We start from the raw sequence: 19,933 nt of genomic DNA on the forward strand, positions 1-19,933 counted from the left end.
AAAAAAAAAAAAAAAAAAAAAACCCACAAAACACTAGCAGCCATACACAATTCTTTAAGTGGTGCACAAAGCTTCAAAGATAAGGGGTATTCTTATGCAGCTCAGGTAGGAGTATACACTGTTGTACAAATTAAGAAGACAATTGACTATAAAACTTCCAAATTCTAAATATATACATATATATATATATATATATATATATATATATACACACTGACTGTAGGGTTTTTGTTGAGAATATACAGCAAAAACATGCAATAATTCAACCATTTCTACAGTATAATTCAGTGACATTGATACATTCTTCAAGTTGTGCAACCATTCTCACCCTCTTTTTCTGAGTTATTCCTTCCTCGTTAACATAAATTCACTGCCCCCTAAGGTTCCTATCTAATGTTTTGAGTTACTGTTGTCACTTTGATACCATATCCCACTGCCATTGAGTCAATTCCAATTGATGGTGATACTTTAACACAGAGTAGAACTGCTCCATAGAGTCTCCAAGGCTGTAAATCTTTGTAGAAGAGATTGCTACATCTTTCTCCCATGGAGCAGCATGTAGGTTTAAACCTCTGACCTTTGGGTTAGCAGCCAAATGCTTTAACTTCTGTACCACCAAAGCTCCTCTTGATCTCATAAAACAAAACTAAAAAACAGTGCCGTCAAGTCGTTTTTGGACACATAGTGACACCTCCTTGGGTTTCCAAGGCGGTATCTCCACAGAAGTAGGTCCCAACCTTCCTTCCGAAGAGTGGCTGAGTGGGTTTATAAATTAGTTCTTAAAAGAGAATAATGCTCAATGGACATTATATTTTGATAGCCTTATTGGATTGGCAGAAATTCAACTTTTAATGATATCATGCATATATTTAGTTCATAAATTTAATCTTACATTCATAATTTGGATGGCAGATACCTCCACATTCTGCACTAATGGAGAAATATGCCATCTTTTGATGCTAATCAATGGTTATTGTATTTTGAAAACTGGTAAAGGAGCTGGTGGAATGAACTTTCTTGCTAATTTTGAAATCTAAATTTTAAAAACTGGTAGAGTAAAAATGACCAGAATTACTAGTCAGATAGAAACTGGTGGAATCCCTGAGACTATGGCCTCCGGTTAGCCTTTGGGCCTAAAAATGACTCATTTCTGTGGATTGGTTCTCAGCCCAACAGTAGAAAGACCTACATGCAGAATACCTATCCCAGGGAGATGCACTTGCTTGTCTTAGGGAAATGCATCCCTTGGATCAATCAGCCATGAGACACCAGAGGGGCAGCATTCACAGAGGGAAAGCTGGACAGACAGGAATGTACAGAAAGAAGGGCACAGAGAGGGGGTAGTCATAGGAAGGAGAGGGGAGAAGAGTTTTTTCTTGTTGGGGATTGTAATCAGGGCCATGAAATCAAATGTCCATGAACTGTTGAATATAAAACAAATCTGCTTAGTAAATTAGCACCCAAAGCACACGTGCGTGTATGCATGCATACACACACATACACACACAAAGAAAAAAAAGTAAAACTGGTAGAATGAGCTCTCTTGTTAATTTTAAGCTCCTTGAAGGTAAGAGCTGTATCTTATTCCTATTCCCTTCCTGCAAAATGTTTGTCTATAATAGATGCTCAATAAAACTTTATTAGATAAATGAATAAAGATTGAATTGAAATTGATATTAAAAACATGTTGTCTATTCCAAAGGATCTTAAAATATAAATGAGGAGACAATACACAATCTAGTGAAGTCACTACCATAGAATAGAAAATTTTAGATAGGTGATACAGATGATAAAATTCTAATGACATCCAACAGTGGAAGGTCCTTTGGTGGAAGTTTAATTTGAACTGCATACTGAAAAATGAGTGGAATTTCAATAATTGGAAAAGATGCTAGGGTATTCCTAGAAGAGTGATAGGAGTGAAGACCTAGAGATGAAGGTATATCCGGTATGTTCTTGGAATAAGGAGCAGTTAAGCAGAGGAAGGAAAATAAAACAAAGATTGCCAGATTCCATTTTAATTCCCAGTGCTAATTTACTGGGAATTAAAATGAAAAGTTAGACTGGACTCCTACTAGGGAGTGCTAAGATGCCAAAAGGCCCCTGTGTGGTGCAAACAGTTTGCACTCTACTGCTAATTAAAAGTTGGCAGTTCAAAAGCACCCAGTGATGCCACAGAAGAAAGATCGGTGACCTGCTTCCAAAAGGTCCCAGCACTGAAAACCCTATGGAGCAGCTGCACTCTGCACACGGGGGGTCACAATGAGTCAGAACTGTCTTGACAAGAGTAGAGTTTGGTTTTTAGGTTGTCAAAAGGGCCCTGTGTAGTGTGAATGGTTTGCACTTGTTTACTACCCTAAAGGCTGGTGGTTTGAAACCACTGGAAGGAGCTATAAAGTAAAGGCCCAATGACAGGTTTTAGTAAAGATACAACCAAAAAGTCCTTAGAAAGTAGTCCTACTTTTTGACACATGAGTTCATCATGAGCTGGAATAGACTCAATTGCAATAGGTTTAGTTTTTTCTGTCTGTTTACTTTTATGATGCTGAAAGAAGAGGCTTAGACTTTATCCTGTAGGCCGTGTTGAACTGTGTCTAGTTATAGAATTTATTCAGTTTTCAGATACTTAGTGACTCCAGGTGAGATGCTAGAGATACATAGTTAAAGACAGATGTGTATACACAAGTAAGCACCGTGGAAATAAGAGATGTCTGATAAATGTATGGATAAGAGCATAGTAGTTGGTTCAATCTATGTTGCTTTAGTATACTGGATCCGAGCCCTCTCTTTCTTATTGGATATTTTCCACTGTGCCCAGACAAAGAAGGAAAATAATGAATGAATGTATCAGGGTTCCAGATGTTAAGCCCCCTATAGTTTCTCATCAGAGCTGAAATCCTATCTGACCAATTGGTCACTGGACAGCCTGAGCTGGGCATTTTCTTCAGTGCCGCTAATTCTTATTGTTTTTCTAAGGGCTCCAAATGTGAGTCATTTCAAAAATTTCCAACTTATTTTCAATGTCGTTAAAAATTATGATGAAAATTACCATACTACTTACTGCTTAAAATGGGACATTAACATTGCCTCTACTTCAGTCAAAATATATGATAGAAAATAACAGATTTCTTTGTAGTTTAGTGATTTCTTAAATGAAAATGAGGGCCATATGCAGCATTTTTTTTTTTTCATTGTTTTTACCCTCTTTTGTTTGAGAGAGTAACAACTGCTAGTAAATAACCAATGTGATTTTTGGCAATGTAGAGAATGATTACAGTGTTTCAAATATAGATAATAAAGGTAAATGCTTTTTCCTGGGAGCTCTGGCAGCCCAGTGGCTAAGGCACTTGACTGCTAACTAGAAGGCTGGCGGTTCAAATCCACCAACCACTCCTTGGAAGGAAGATGGGGCAATCTACTTCCGTAGTGATACTGCCTCGGAAACCCAAGGAGGGGTCACTATGAGTCGGGTTCGACTTGATGGCACATAACAACAACATGCTTTTTCCTAAGTCTATGAGAATAATTTTTCAACTGTGAAGTAAGAAGACTATTAAACATCTGCTATATAGGCAGAGCTCTGGTAGTGCAGTGCATAAGGCATTTACTTGATTGCTAACCACAAAGCCGGAGGTTCAAACCCACTAGCTGCTCTGTGGGAGGAAGATGAAACAATCTACTTCTGTAAAGATTTATAGCTTTGGAAACCCAATGTGGGTCTCTATGAGTCAAAACCAACTCGACAGCAGCAGGCTTTTTTTGGGGGGGTGGGAGTATATTGGCAGAGAAGGACTTCTGGTGGTGTAGTGGTTAAGGCACTTGGCTGCTAACCAAAAGATTGGTGGTTCAAACCCATCAGCCACTGCATGGAAGTAAGACAAGGCAGTCTGCTTCCATAAAGATTTATAGCCTTGGAAACACAGGGGGTGGGGTATGTGTGTGGGTGACTATGAGTCAGAATTGACTCGACGGCTGTGAGTTTGGTTTTGGTTTCAGAATATTGGCAGAGGAGACCTTAGCTTTCATGAGAAACTTAACTTGCTTTAAAAATCAATCTTCAGAAAATGAATCTATTCAGAATTTTAAATGTGAAGGTTGAACAAGGAGTTTTACTTTTGTTAAGAGAGCTTGATATTTTTTTTATCTGTTGAGCTCTTCAGTCCCACAGGTTTAATGGAATAGGAGGGTATCAGGTATTTGGAGAGTAGCCATCCTTGAAAAATCTAAGTATGGCAAGACTTGGTGTTAATAACTTTGGTAGCTTAGAGAAATGAAAACTTAGGAACATGGCCTCATGTGAGTAAACTGCTTTCATGTTTCTAGTGAGCTTGGGTGTTTTCACATCTTTGCCCTGCATGAGCTGGCTCATGGTGAAAATTCTAAAATGCACTCCTTTTCCAGGTTGAAGCCCCAGCATCAAGGACCATATAAACAACCCCTTCTGGTGACTGACCTTGTCTAAGAATCAGGTTTACATCAATGCCATCTACTTGCAGGTGGTTTTACCTGACTTCTCTCTTCATCTTCAAACATTTCCCCTGCTGTGATCATAGATACCTGTCTTCCCAATAACCTATGACTAACCACCTTGGATTTCTGCCATTCTTCCTTGCTCTGACCTTTGGTAACTACATATGCTGTTGGTCTTTTACCTTCATAACTTGAGTTCCTGACATCTGACTTTCACTTGAGTTAAGCCAGAAGTACACTCCCGTATTGTTATCTAATTGCTACTCTTGACCTTGACTTGGATTTCCTTGCTGAGCTGCTATTCTCAGACATCAGACTAAGATAAACTACCAAGAAAGGCCTGGCAATCTACTTATGAAAATTAGGCAATGAAAATCCTATGGATCACAACAGAATATTGTGCTGAAAGATGAATTTCCTAGATTAGAAGGCACTCAAAATACACGCTCTATGCAACAGTGGACTTGAGCAATTAATTGTGAAGATTGCATACTACCAGGCAATGTTTTGTTCTGTTGTTCACAGTGTTACCATGAGTCAGAACTGACCCCACAACCATTAACAATGCATTGTCTATCTAGTCAGATAACAAATAGCTATAATACCTTATTAATAAGGCTGTGAAGTCACTTCCTTGGGATATTTTTGTATGAAAACCTAAATAGACTTGCTTAGAAAATATGAGCTTAGGTTTGGACTCGGAGCTCTGGTGGTGTAGTGGATAAGGCACTTGACTGCTAACTGAAAGATCAGCAGTTCAAACCTACCAGCTGCTCCATGGAAGGAAGACGAGGAGATTTACAGCCTTAGAAACCCAATAGGGGTCACTATGAGTGGGAAGCAACTCAATGGCAGTGAGTTTGTTTTTTTTTTTTTTTTTGGTTTAGGCGTGGGCCCAGAAGAATCCTCACAAGTCTATGATTTTTATCAACACTTTGCTACAAACCACCAAACCATACAGTACCCATGGGAGAACAAAGACTGTGAGTGACAAAGAATTTCAGACAACTTTTTCTCAGGTTCAACTTCAGGTTTTTCTCACATGAGATATATTGATGGTGTAGATGTAGGTATTAGAGGTGTGGAATTATAATGTAAGAAGTGTGGAATTGTAAGACCCACAAAAGTTAAGGGCATTTATTTTTTCTATAACCATTTCATCTTTGGGGTAAAAAATCTAAATGGATATTCCACTCATTGATCTCACCTTTAGGGAGATTGCTGAATGCTTGAAGACACCTTTTTTTTTTTTTTTTTAAATTATGTGGCAGTTTAAATATGGATTATAACGATATAGGCTTTTTCCCAAGTCTATGAACATAGTCTTTCAACTGTGAAGAAAGAGGAGACTATTAAAGTTCTCCTATATTTGCAGAGCTCTGGTGGTACAGTACATAAGGCATCTGACTACTAACAACAAGGTCGGTGGTTCAAACCACCTGATGCTCTGTGGGAGAAAGATGAGGAAATTTATTTCCATAAAGATTCAATAGCCTTGGGAGGTGAGGGGTTGGAAACCAGGCCTTGCCTAATTGAGCCTTACCATATACATGTGTGTGAAGGAGATAGCTGTGAGCCTTGTATAAGCTGACTCTGTGGCCCAGAAAGGTGTAAGAGGAGAGCATGTCTTGAAAACACAGAACAAGATGAATCGAAGTCAACAACTAAAGAGTGCTAGAAACTTTTTTTGGCTGCTCCAATTAACCTATTGTGGGATGTGCAAAACCCTTCAGAGGTGAAGTGAGGCAGGTAATGGGATTAGGTCAAAGGTAACCCATCTCTTTCTCCTGATGTGTTGGCTTAGCATGCTGAACTGCTAGTCTTATGCCCAGCCTTTCATGTTGAATATTTTCCACTATGCCCACATAGAGAAAGTAAACAACAGCTACATGAATCGGGGTCCCAGACACTCAGCCCCGTGAGCCATCTCTAGGCCATTCATCTCTCTTCCAACTGTCCCATAATTTCCCAGCAAAGCAGAAATCCTACCTGACTAACTGGTCATCAGACAGCCTGAGCTGGGCATTTCCTTCAGCACCACTAATTCCTAGTGTCTTTACAGGGATCTTGACCCAGAAATGCACCTCAATAGGTAAGAGGTTAAAACAACACAAACAAACAGGGGAAACAAACTGGGAGATAAAAAAAAATTCTTGAGCCCCCAGGAATGCAGAAAGTGTATTTGGAGCACAATTCACACTTGGGCAGCCAGCTCTGTTCATGCTGATAAGTCTTTTTGAGAAAAACAAATGAATTCATATCTGATAAACCAGCACATTGATAATACCGAATTCCTTTTGCCTTTCTAAGGCTCCTTCAGGGAGGGAGGACAGATAAGTTCTTGCTGTAAAAGGGCTGAGGGAGGTAAGATTTACTGTAGATGCTGCACAATGGAATATTTTCAGTTTAATCAGTTTCACAAGGATTGTACTGAGTAGAACCCCTTCCCTCAAAATAATTAAGACATGCCTTCACGTTCCCATACCTGCTGTTTGAATGGTTGATAAGACCTGTTTCCAGAGTGTCCATTTCTCCTGTCATAAACATGTGCAGCCTTGGTTGATCACAGGAGAGTTTTTATGATTTTTCCTAGTGTTTTAGAGCAGGTTGTTGTTAGTTGCCATCAAGTTGGCCCTCCACTCATGGTGACTCCATGCACCACAGAAAGAAATGCTGCTCAGTCCTTCACCATCCCCATGATGGATTGTGCACTCAGATCATCATGATACCCAGGGTTTTCATTGGCTGATTTTTTGAAAGTAGATAGCCAGGGCTTTCTTCCTACTCTGTCTTAGTTTGAAAGCTCTGCTGAAGCCAGTCCAACATCATAGCAACACGTAAGCCTTCCTGGATGATGATTGGTATTGTCCATAACATACACCTACATGTGTGCATACATATGTAAAAATTGTTCTCCTTATAATCATCTTCAGATATTTAAGAACCCATTGATCTCAAAGAAGAACAAGGTAAATAAACTCAAGATTGGTGCTGGATTCTAAATTATATTTCCTTAGGTTCTTCTGAATTCTACATCTAGACCTAGCACTGAGTTATACTTGTCATTTAGTTTTTGTGACATTAAATGATAGGACATAAAAAAGTCAAAGATTCCTGCATAATCTAATGACAGTAAGCAGGCACAAACAAAGCAGAAAGGGAGCCCATTAGAACAATTTTAAACTCATTCCGGATAAGTTGAGGATTAGTATCAGCTGAAAGATGAAGTTTAGGCCAAATCTTGAAAGATGGGTAGAGAACAGGCAAGTAAATTTGTTCTTTTTCCAAATATACTTAGCACATTGTTGGCATGCTTAAATTTTTACTTATGTATTTATCCATTAATTTATATATTTAAAAATCTTACATAAGTACCTACATATAAAGTTAAAAAGAGGGACTTGGTTCTTTCCATCACACAAGAGGGTGTACAGGCAGTGCCCAGATTACAAATGAGTTCAATTCCTAATTAAGTGGAATTTGTACACAAGTCAAAACAATTAGGTACACTTTGTATCTAAAATCAGTTAGTCAAATGTTTGTCTTGTTGCTGCTGCTGTTGTTAGGTGCTGTCGAGTCATCTCTGACTCACAGTGACCTTATGTACACCAGAAAAAAACACTGCCCAGTCCCGTGCCATCCTCACAATCCCTGCTATACCCGACCCCATCGTTGTAGCCACTGTGTCAATCCACCTCTTTGAGGGACTTCTCCTTCTTTACTGACCCTCCACTTTACCATGCATGATATCTTTCTCCAGAGAATGTTTCCTTCTGACAACATGACCTGAGTAGGTGAGATGAAGTCTGGCCATTCTCACTTCCAAGGAGCATTCTGGCTGCACTTCTTCCAGTACAGATTTGTTAGTTCTTTTTGCAGTCCATGGTACTCTCAGTATTATTCTTTGCCAACACCACAACTCAAAAGCATCAACTCTTCTTTGGTTTTCCTTGTTCCTTGTCCAGTTCTCACATGCATATGAGGAGATTGAAAATATCATGGCTGGGGTTAGGTGCTCTTTAGTATTCAAGGAGAAATTTTTGCTCTTCAGCACTTTAAAGAAGTCTTTTGCAGCAGATTTGCCCAATGCAATACATGTTCTGATTTTGACTGCTGCTTCCATTGGTGTTGATCGTAGAACCAAATAATATGAAGTCTTTGACAACTTCAATCTTTTCTCCTTTTATTGTGATGCTGCTTATTGGTCCAGTTATGAGGATTTTTGTTTTCTTTTTATTGAGGTATAATCCATACTGCAGACTGTAGTCTTTAATCTTCATCAGTAAGTAATGCAAGTCATCCTCGCTTTCAGCAAGCAAAGTTGTGTCATCTGCATATTTCAGCTTGTTAATGAGGCTTCCTCCAAACCTGATGTTACGTTCTTCTTCATATAATCCAGCTTCTTGGACTTTAGTACTGGGAATTAAAATGAAAAGGTAGACTGGACTCCTACTAGGGAGTGCTAAGATGCGAAAAGGCCCCTGTGTGGTGCAAACATTTTGCACTCTACTGCTAATTAAAAGTTGGCAGTTCAAAAGCACCCAGTGATGCCACAGAGGAAAGATCAGGTGACCTGCTTCCAAAAGGTCCCAGCACTGAAAACCCTATGGAGCAGCTATACTCTGCACACGGGGGGTTACAATGAGTCAAAACTGTCTTGACAAGAGTAGAGTTTGGTTTTTAGGATGTCAAAAGGGCCCTGTGTAGTGTGAATGGTTTGACTTGTCTACTATCCTAAAGGCTGGTGGTTTGAAACCACTGGATGGAGATACAAAATAAAGGCCTGGTGATAGGCTTTAGTAAAGATGCAACCAAAAAATCTTTAGAAAGTAGTCCTACTTTTTATCACATGGGTCCACCATGAGTTGGAATAGACTCAATTGCAATGAATTTAGTTTTTTATGTTTATTTGTTTGTCTTAGGATATAGTATACATTTCTAGGCACACACACACAAAAAAATTAAAGAAACACTCCAGATACACTAAAAAATAAATAAATAAATAAACTCACTGCTGTCAAGTGAGATCCAACTCATAGCGACCCCTTCCTGGGTTTCTGAGGCAGTATCACTACAGAGGTAGATTGCCCAACCTTCTTTCCGAGGAGTGGCTGGTCAGTTTGAACTTCCAGTCTTCTGGTTAGCAGCCAAATGCCTTAGGCACTACCACCAGACACACTAACACATTTTTACCATAATAATACAGCAATAATAATAATAATAATAATGTTTTCATGCATGTTGTAAAGTAGCACCATTTATTATTATAAACAACTATATGTATTTTGGATTTTTAATATAATTGGCTTTACAGGGATTAATTGGTAACTATGGGTTGTACATGGGAGCTCTGGTAGCATAGTGCCTAAGGCACTTGACTGCTAACCAGAAGGCTGGCGGTTCAAACCCACCAGCCCCTCCTCGAAAGGAAGATGGGGCAATCTACTTCGGTAGTGATACTGCCTTGGAAACCCAAGGAGGGGTCACTATGAGTCGGGTCTGACTCGACAGTACATGATAACAATAACATAACATGGGTTGTACATAAATTGGACATTTGTAACCCAGGGAGTGCCTGTAGTCATTTGAGGGCTATAGACAGGTAAAGAAACAGTTATAACACAGTCTGATAAGTATTTTAAAGGCTGAGGGAAGGAGGACTGGTCCATTAGCAGCACATAGTAAGAGGACAAGGAAAGGAGAGCTCTCATTTCAGCTCTGCCTCTCTCTCAGCCACTCCTCATTGAAACATAGATGAGTGAGTGTTCTCTTGCTATTATTTTTACAGAAATGTACTAAGTTACTTCTTGGTGTTTATTAAGAAAATTGTGTGATAAAACTTTTGGTGAAAATATTTAGAATCAAGGCTAAATTCATCCTCCTCTTTTGCTCCCTTAAACCAAAAACAAACAAATAACAACAAAACCATTGTGGTTCAGTGGATTCCAATTCATGGTGACTCCATGTGCACAGAGTAGAATTGATCCATAAGGTTTTCAAGGCTGTGACCTTTCACAAGCATATAATCAAAACTTTTTCTGAGCAAATTCAAACTCCTACCTTCTGGTGAGTAGTCAAGCACTTAACCATTTGTGCCACTCAGGGCACCTTTGTTCCCTTAAATTCAGATTAATGGATTTTCCTCAAAATGGGGATTAGATTTATTTTTGAATGCCATAGACGGACTTGGTCACATAGACCCCCTCATTTTCCATTGCTCTATGCTGCTGGTTCAAAGACAGTTGCTAGAGTCTCAAAGAATGTTCCACTGTGCTGTGTTGGGATGTGTATGTTACCTCTCTCTTACCTGTGGCGGCTCCATATAGAATTGGTGGCAGAAGCCACTCTGGGCCTCTGTTTCCTTACTTTTAAATAAGAAGTTTAAATGAGTTGAACATTAAGTTTCTTTCCAATCCTCTCACATTCTGATTTCCTTTTTTGATAGTCTGTTAGAAGATGAGTCTTTTAAATCAGTGGAGCTTTTGCATCATTAGAGGGCAGACTTCCTTTGGAGTAGGAAATGAAGAAGAGTTTTGAGAAACTGGAATATTCAATATTTAATATGAAGCATTGGATTCTCTTCTTGGTGGATAAGCTTCAGAGAGGGGAAGAATGGGAGGTAGTAGGGAAAATGATGAAAAAATACTCACTAACCCTACAGCAAATTTTTTACTATTAATCAAAAGCTTAGTCTATAGTAGAATGGGTCAAGCTACAGGTAGATATCCATTAGTACATTATGATATTAGTTTGTTGAATCAACAAAGTAATATAGAGTAAAAAATAGGATGCATTCTATGTAGTTAAAGGAAATATTGGTTCATGAAACTTTGTATCATATATATATATATATATGTGTGTGTGTGTGTGTGGGATGCATGGGTGTGTACTGAATCACAAGACACAATTTATTTCTGTGTGTAGAGGTCAAATTCTGAGAAACATTGGACTATGGGATCACATATTACTTTTAGGGTTAAATATTTAAAATACAATAATGTGGAAATGATAATTTAAGATCTGTTTCAGGCAAGCTAGACCCATATACAGACAAATCAGAGTGACAAGTACTAAACACCTAAGATCTTGAGGAAATAGAACACATTCTATTTTATCATAGACACTAGGACCTTCTCCCTTGGAACTTCTAGCAATTTTCTTTTCTTATAATCACTTTTTTTATCTTTTCAAATTTAATACTAGTGGCTTTGAAGTCCGATAGGTCTGGTATATGACTCTGGGAAAATTACTTAGCCTCTTTTGGCTAGTTATCTCATGTTTAAAATTAGGATAATAGTATTTCATAAACAGAATTGTTTTAAGGGCTAAATAAACTAATGTATATAAAATATTTAGCTCAGTCCTTTGCACATAGTAAGTTCTCAATAAATGACAGTCCCAAGGCTCCTTCTTATGGTTAGAAGATCATTAAATATTTTCTCCTTCTTCCTAACTTGTGTTATTGTTGTTATTGTGTGCCATCGAGTCAGACTCAACTCATAGTGACCCCTCCTTGGGTTTCCGAGGTGGTATCAGTACAGAAGTGGATTACCCAACCTTCCTTCTGAGGAGTGGCTGGTGGATTTCAACCCTCAGCCTTCTGGTTAGCAGTCAAGTGCCTTAGGCACTACACTACGAGAACTTCCTGGAACAGGCTGATCAACCCATAAAGAGACCCACCTTTTAACAGCTTGCATCTTTGTCCTCACCCACCCCTGAAAAACTATGCATTAGGTAAGAATAATAGATTAACACAGATTGCAAAGAAGAAAAGTTGACCTGAGCTCTTATTCACCTCCTTTAAATTGTCTCTTCAATCTGAATCAGAGGCTGCTATCTTTTCTGGGGTGTTTTTCAGTTGAAAACCAAAGAACATGCTCTGTTAAGGATGAGTAAATGAGTGGGTTGCAAACTGAGGACAACCCACTGTCATGAATGGGATCCTGCTTCTCATCTGTATTTTGGGTCATGATTCTGAATAATAGCCTAAAATATCATGTTTACTTGCAGTAGCATTTAGAGTGTCTAAATAAATAAATAAATAAATACCAAACCAATATCAAGTCAATTGCAACTCATGGCAACTCCATGTGTGTTGGAGTCCAAAACCAAACCAGACTCACTGCCGTCAAGTCAGATCCAACTCATAGCAACCCCTCCCTTGGATTTCCAAGGCAGTATCACTGTGAAAGTAGATTGCCCAATCTTCTTTCCGAGGAGTGACTGGTGGGTTTGAACCACCAGTCTTCTGGTCAGCAGTCAAATGCCTTAGGGACTACGCCACCAGAGCTCCCTGTGTTGGAGTAGAATTCTATTTTACAAGATTTTCGATGGCTGATTTTTCAGAAGTAGATCGACATGTCTTTCTTCTGAGGCACCTTTGTGTGAACTCGAACCTCCAACTCTTTGGTTAATATTTGAGTGCATTAATCATTTACACCATGCAAGGATTCCTATAGTTTAGTAGTTGTTTTTAAAATGAGCATCCAAAACCAAACCAAGACCAGACTCCTGCCAATGAGTCAATTCTGACTCATAGTGACCCCCACTGGGTTTACAAGGCTGTAAATCTTTATGGAAGCAAATAGCCCCATCTTTGTTCTGTGGAGTGGCTGGTGGGTTTGAACCACTGACCTTTTAGTTAGCAGCCAAATGCTTTAACCACTATACCACCAAAGCTGCTTGAGCATACTAAAGACCTCTAAAATTTTGAAATATTGCCAATTGAAGATGATGAAGTTTATATGACATTCATAAAGATGGAACATTTCTTTTCTTAAATGCCTTACTGAGACATCTGTGGTTAACAAATATCAGGGAATCTAGCCTTGGAATTTTCCAGATGTCAAGCCCATAGTCCACAAATTTACATGTGCTGGTAGATAGACTGATGATTAGTCTAAAACACATTACAGAATCATGTAATTTTTGAGCTGTAAGGCACTATAGAGATCATCTAGAACAAATCATGCATCATACAGATGAGTAAAAAAGCTTCATAAATATTAGATTATTATTATTATTTTTTGTCACATGATTAGTATGTGGCTCAGGACTTGAACTCAGACATTCTATCTCCAAGCCCAGTAATTTTCCACTGAATATTACATTCCCAACAATGGGTATGAAGGAAAAGCAGAAAGTCCCTATAGTTCAAGGTCATGGCAAGTCTATTTGGAGCCACCTTCACAAAGTAGACTGGTCCATTCTCCCACAGGCTGGCTCCTAGAACAGACTTTCTAGGAGAGGCAGGAAACTGGGCTTTCTGCCACTCAACATCTTTTATTTCCCTTTAAGAAGCAAAAAGGCCCTTTCTGAAGGGCATTTCACTGTGTGTTTCAAAAGCTTGGTATATATTCACGACCTTTGACTCCATGATTCCACGCCTAGAAATTAATCATAAGGGAAGAATCTGGCTGAAGGCAAAGATTTAGCTACAATGTTGGCATAACATTGTTTTATAACAACACAATTTTGGACCTAAGGGAATTGTTTAAATAAACTATGATATATTTATATCATAGATTATATTATAGCCATGAATATAATATTGTAGGAAAATAACAGCTAATGACCTGGGGACATGTTCTTGATATATTGCTAAGGAAAAGCACCTTACAAAATGTGCCTGCAGAATGATTCTAATTTTGTAACAAAAATCTGTATTTATACCTACATTTGTTTAAAGCAAAGATTCAATATAAATAATCCAAAATATCAAGAGTAAGCAGTGAAACATTTGGTTATTAATATTTTTGCCTTTGGGGTTTGCTCTATTTTCAAAAATTCTGAACATGGGCACACATTATTTTTGTAACAAGACAACAAAAATATTATTTACTGTTAAAGTCTGATGTCTCCCCTTTATGTGCTTCTGGAGTAGTCCAACCAGCTAAGGCTGTAGGGCAGCACTTCAGACCTTTAGTTGTGGGACATAGGTTAGGATAGGGGAAGGGATGAACTCTGAAGGTGTATTATATGTAGCATTTCTAATCCTTTGAGCCCATATCCTACATATAATAATATAGAAATCCTACATATAATAAGTGGATCATGACAAATTATGGATAACATTGAGAAGAATGGGAATTCCCGAGCACTTGATTGTACTCATGAGGAATCTGTACCTTGACCAGGAGGCTGTAGTTTGAACAGAACAAGGGGACACTATGTGGTTTAAAATCAAGAAGGGAGTGTGTCAGGGTTGTATTCTTTCTCCACACTTATTCAATCTATATGCTGAGCAAATAATCCGAGAAGCTGGACTATATGAAGAAAAACGTGGTATCAGGATTGGAGGAAGAATCATTAACAACCTGAGATATGCAGACGATACAACTTTGCTTGCTGAAAGTGAGGATGGCTTAAGGCACCTACTGATGAAGGTTGAAGAATACAGTCTGCAGTATGGATTACATCTCAACATAAAGAAAACAAAAATCCTCACAACTGGACCAAGGAGCAGCATCACAATAAATGGAGAGAAGATTGAGGTTGTCAAGGAATTCACGTTGCTTGGTTCTACAATCGATGCCAACGGAAGCAGCAGTCAGGACATTAGACGATGTGTAGTATTGGGAAAGTCAACTGCGAAGGAACTGTTTCAAGTGCTGAGGAGCAAGGATATCTCCTTGAGGACTAAGGTGCGCCTGACACAAGCCATGATATTCCAGTAGCCTGGTATGCATGTGAGAGCTGGAAATGAATAGGGAGGACCGAAGAAGAGTTGATGCTTTTGAGTTGTGGTGCTGGTGAAGAATGCTGAAAGTACTGTGGACTGCTAAAAGAACTAACAGATCTGTCCTGGAGGAAGTGCAGCCAGAATGCTCCTTGGAAGCAAGAATGGCCAGACTTCGTCTCACCTATTTTGGTCATGTTGTAAGAAGGGACCATTCCCTGGAGAAGGATGTCATGCTTGGTAGGGTGGAGGGTCGACGAAAGAGGGGGAGGCCTTCAGGGAGATGGATTGATACAGTGGCTGCGATGATGGACTCAAGTATAGCAGGTATTATGGGGCTGGTGCGGGATCGGGCAGTGTTTCGTTCTGCTGTGCATGGGGTCGCTATGAGTCGGAAACGACTCAACGGCACTTAACAACAACAACAACAACAACATATAATAAGTATGTTGTAAGCTCCATCAAGCACAAAACCTTTTTTCAAAATGACTTCTTGTAGGCTTTGCTATGGAAATAGAGTTTATATTTTTAAGTTGGAGAATTATATAATCAGGTCTTTATTTTGCAAAAGGAGCTCTGGTGGCATAGTGCCTAAGGCATTTGACTGTTAACTGGGAAGGTGGTTGTTCAAACCCACCAGCTGCTCCACAGAAGGAAGATAGGGCAATTTACTTCCATAAAGATTTGCCACCTTGGAAACCCAATGGAGGTTGCTATAAGTCGGAATCAACTCATCAGTGATGAGTCTATACTACTAAGGGATCTCAAACTTTTTAACCTAAGGCCCAGTTAGGTAGGAAAAATCTGCACTCCATCTATGCCTACTTTCCAGGAGGAGAGTAAAATCCTTGGTCACATAACTTAGAGAGAAACAAAATAAAACATACTGCAGTAAATGCATTGTTGGCTTCTTTTACTTTATGTGAAAGGTATATGACCTAATACACATGATTTTAAGTCCATGTTACATAAACTTAAAATTAATTCAATAATGCTATTACATTTATCTTACTAGTATGTTGCAAAATTACTTAAATAGAACAAATTTACAGAAGGCACAAATCACTTGTAAGTATTGCTATTCAAGTACATTGTAGAGAATTATATCTGTTCTAGCACTAGGGTGTGGGCAATTCATATTTGATATAGCACACACACACACACATATATCAATTTAGTAATTGGGAAATTATAGGTCAAAAATAAACTAATGCAGAAGTACATTATACAATAGTCAACCAAATTAAATTGATAACAATGAAGCCAAAAACCAATTGCCTCCAAATTTATTCTGACTCATGGTAACCTCATGAGTATCACAGTAGAACTCCTTTCCACAGGGGATTTATGGCTGATTTTTTAGTAGTAGATGACTAGGCCTTTTTTCAAAAGTGCCTCTGGGTGAACTTGATCCATGTTAACCACTTACACCAGTCTATCAAGAAGCTAGACCAGGAGTCATTTATCATTGAAAAGCAAGAATGTCAGCCATTGAAAACCCTAGCCTAGACAAAAATAACAAGGCACTAATCTGAATGTCTTCTTAAAAATTATAGACTTTCAAATATTGGTGTGCCTAAGGCATTTGACTGCTAACCAGAAGGCTGGTGGTTTAAACCCACCAGCCACTCCTTGGAGGGAAGATAGGGCAATTTAATTCTGTAGTGATATCACCTCAGAAACCCAGGGAAGGGTCACTATGAATCAGATCTGACTCTACGGCAGTGAGGTTTTTTTTTTTTTTTTTTTTTTTTTACTCCTATACCATCAAAGCAGGGAGTGAGGTAAGAAGCTAGATTTCTTAGTAGGATATAGGATTAGTTGTTGTTGTTGTTGTGGGTTGCCTCTGAGTTCACTCTGACTCATAATAACAGAATCTGACCGTCCTATAGAGTTTTCTTGGCTGTGATCTTTATGGAAGCAGAGCACGTTTTTCTTCTGTGAAACTCGTAGGTGGGTTAGAGTTCTCAGTAAAATACACTAATAGGCCATTTTTCATTTATTAATACAAAATTTGTGTAACTTTAATAATTTACTTATCAGGATTGTGCTAAGTGGCCCTTTGCAAAATAGAAATTGATGGCTTTATGCTTTCCCTTGCTTGTAGGAATTTTTAACAAGAATTTTTCTAAAATGAGAAAAAGAAAAAGATTCTCATTTTAGAATCAGTGCCCCATTCCTCAGGAGGGCTACCATCATTCCAGGTTATCCCTTTAGATCTCCGTGAGTTTAGAGGATTCTTGATCGATGGAAGGAGTCTTTGGATGGTGTAGACAGTTAGTGTGCTTGGCTATTGACTGAAAGGTTGGAGGTTTGAGTCCACCCAGAGGCACCATGAAGAAAATTCTGACCATCTACTTCCAGCAAAGCAGCCATGGAACCCTATGGAACACTATACTACTCTGACACACATGGGATCACCATGAGTTGGAATTGACTTGATGGCAGCTGATATGAGTTGATCAATGTAAAGAGGAATCAAATAAGAACCTAAGTTCTTGGTTCACTCAGTGCATCTGAAGTATCTACAACACGGTCTGGGGACAGACTAAGAAGCCTTCTTCTAAAGAAATATGTAAAAATCCAGAAAGATTTCTCTCCACTGTCATTTTGCTCTTTCCTCCTTTTCTTTTCATCTCACTCTCCCTGTTCAAGGTCTCAGTGGTGACAGGAATAGAAGATTGTTTGTGGGCGGCATCCAGTTTCAGCACTTTGGTTTTCTCCTGGGGATTTTTCATTGTCTTGTTTTTTTTGCCAAGCCATCGTTCACCTCTGAGAAACAAATTTTCCTTTCAATTCCTATACATTAGTGCTGCACAAAAATAAAATGAGATGCTTTAGGATTTTTAAAATGAAGGGAGGATGTTGGAACCCCTTGAATAGCCTCGATCAGAGAATTAGTGATTGTGGCAAAATTCCTAACTAGGCCCAAAAAAGAAAGTCCAGGAATCCTAACCACCAGACAGGCAATCTGATGCTTGAGACATTGGAGTGCTTGAGAATTAGCTGTGATTTATGTAATGGGGTGGAGGACGTGAATGCCAACATCTGAAAGGGGTTTGCATCACCCCCTCCCTTTAAGAATGGTTTGGCTTGTCAGATATCATCTGGCCCTGACAATTTGCATGTCTCTCTCCAGGGACAGAGGGTAATGGCAACAGTAGCAGCAGTCTGGATGCCTCATGAGCACATGGGCACTGAGTGGCCTGAGGCCTGAGGACCTGGCTATGTGGTTGTGTGGTCAGGCTCTGAGGCTAATTAGGATTACCAGACTTCAGGGCGCCCCTAGTCTTCCTGCCTCTTCAGGGACTTCACAACAACTGAGGCTGCCCAGTTGGGGTGGGTCAGACAGCAGTGGCCTGGGCACCCTCAGAAGCCCAGAGGCTTTGTCTTCTGGAACTCACATTACCAATGACAAGTTGTGGAGTCAATTCTGACTCATGGTGATCCCATATATGTTAGAGTAGAACTGTGCTCCATAGGATTTTCAATGGCTGATTTTCTTTTCTTTCTTTCCTTCTTTTCTTCTTCTTCTTTTTTTTTTTTTGAAACAAATCACTAGTCTTTCTTCCTAAGTACCTCTGGGAAGACCCAAATTCCAATCTTTCATTTAGCAGCTAAGCATGTTAACTGTTTGCTCACTCAGTGATAGTAGGGGCTTATATCCAGAAACCCTCTTTGGCCTTGAAGTGGGCCTCATACTGTACAGCACACATATATATACAGTCACATTTCCATTCCTTGGCCTCCCGTCTAAACCAGTTGCTTTAGTTATCTGGCTTAGTTCACTATGTACTTTTATATATTAATTTTGGTTTGTGTCCTATGTCAACCACGTCCCAATCCAAGAATAAAACTCTCTCTCAGTGCAAAGTACTTTGGAAAAAAGAGAGAGAGAGAGGCAAATAAAAGAAGGAACTGAGAATGTAGTTAGTCTGCTACTAGATGCTCAATCCAGAAAATCCTAGTAAACCAGCCTACTTATGCCATAGCTGCTTCAGCTGATGGGTATTCTAGTACAGATCCCACTTTCATATTGAAATTTTGTGCTGTAGTGTCTGTCTATCCTGCTAGACTCACTGGCTTGGAATCTCTAAGATCTTCTTTGCATCACCAGAAGCTAATACAGAAGATCCCACACAGTATTGCGTGGCTCCCAGAGCACAGTGGGCCAGCCCCAACCCTCCTGTAGTCACTGGTCTGAAGCCTAAGGTGGATGGAAACAAGTAAGCAGCATGCTTTACAGATGGAGGGCCAACAGGTCCTCTTCCTACTTCCTTTTACCATCTGTTTTAATGGCATTATAGTTAGAATTTGAGACAAGATTAGTTTTATTCTCATCCTTGTGACAATTGATGGATAAAAATGATAATGCCTGGAACATAGAAATGCCTTTAAGAAGAGAAAGCCAACACTCCAAATTCTGTAACCCTGTCTCACATGGCACTGTGGCTATAGCCATCTCCCTTCATCTCCAATAAGTCCCTAAGTAAGTGCACACTATTACCAGTGAGAAAAGGCACAGAAATCTACACATCTCTCCCCCCCAGAAAAGAGATCCTTTTCCAAACCAGAGCTAGCTTAAGTTACCTGGATGGAACATTGTATTTTTGTTGTTGCTTTTTTTTTTATTTTGGCTTTCTGATTCTGAGTTACCTTGACTCCAACAAAATAGGGAGAGGAAGAAGCGACACATGATTTTACAAGGGAAGAAGTCCCAGAGGAAGGAAAGAAGTTATAAGAGAAAGAAGATGTGAGATGCATTCTAAAACTGAGGGCCAAGAG

This window comes from Orycteropus afer, unplaced genomic scaffold (assembly GCF_000298275.1).
Source record: "Orycteropus afer afer isolate SDZICR_OR568_19922 unplaced genomic scaffold, OryAfe1.0 scaffold00012, whole genome shotgun sequence".
Lineage (NCBI taxonomy): Eukaryota > Metazoa > Chordata > Mammalia > Tubulidentata > Orycteropodidae > Orycteropus > Orycteropus afer.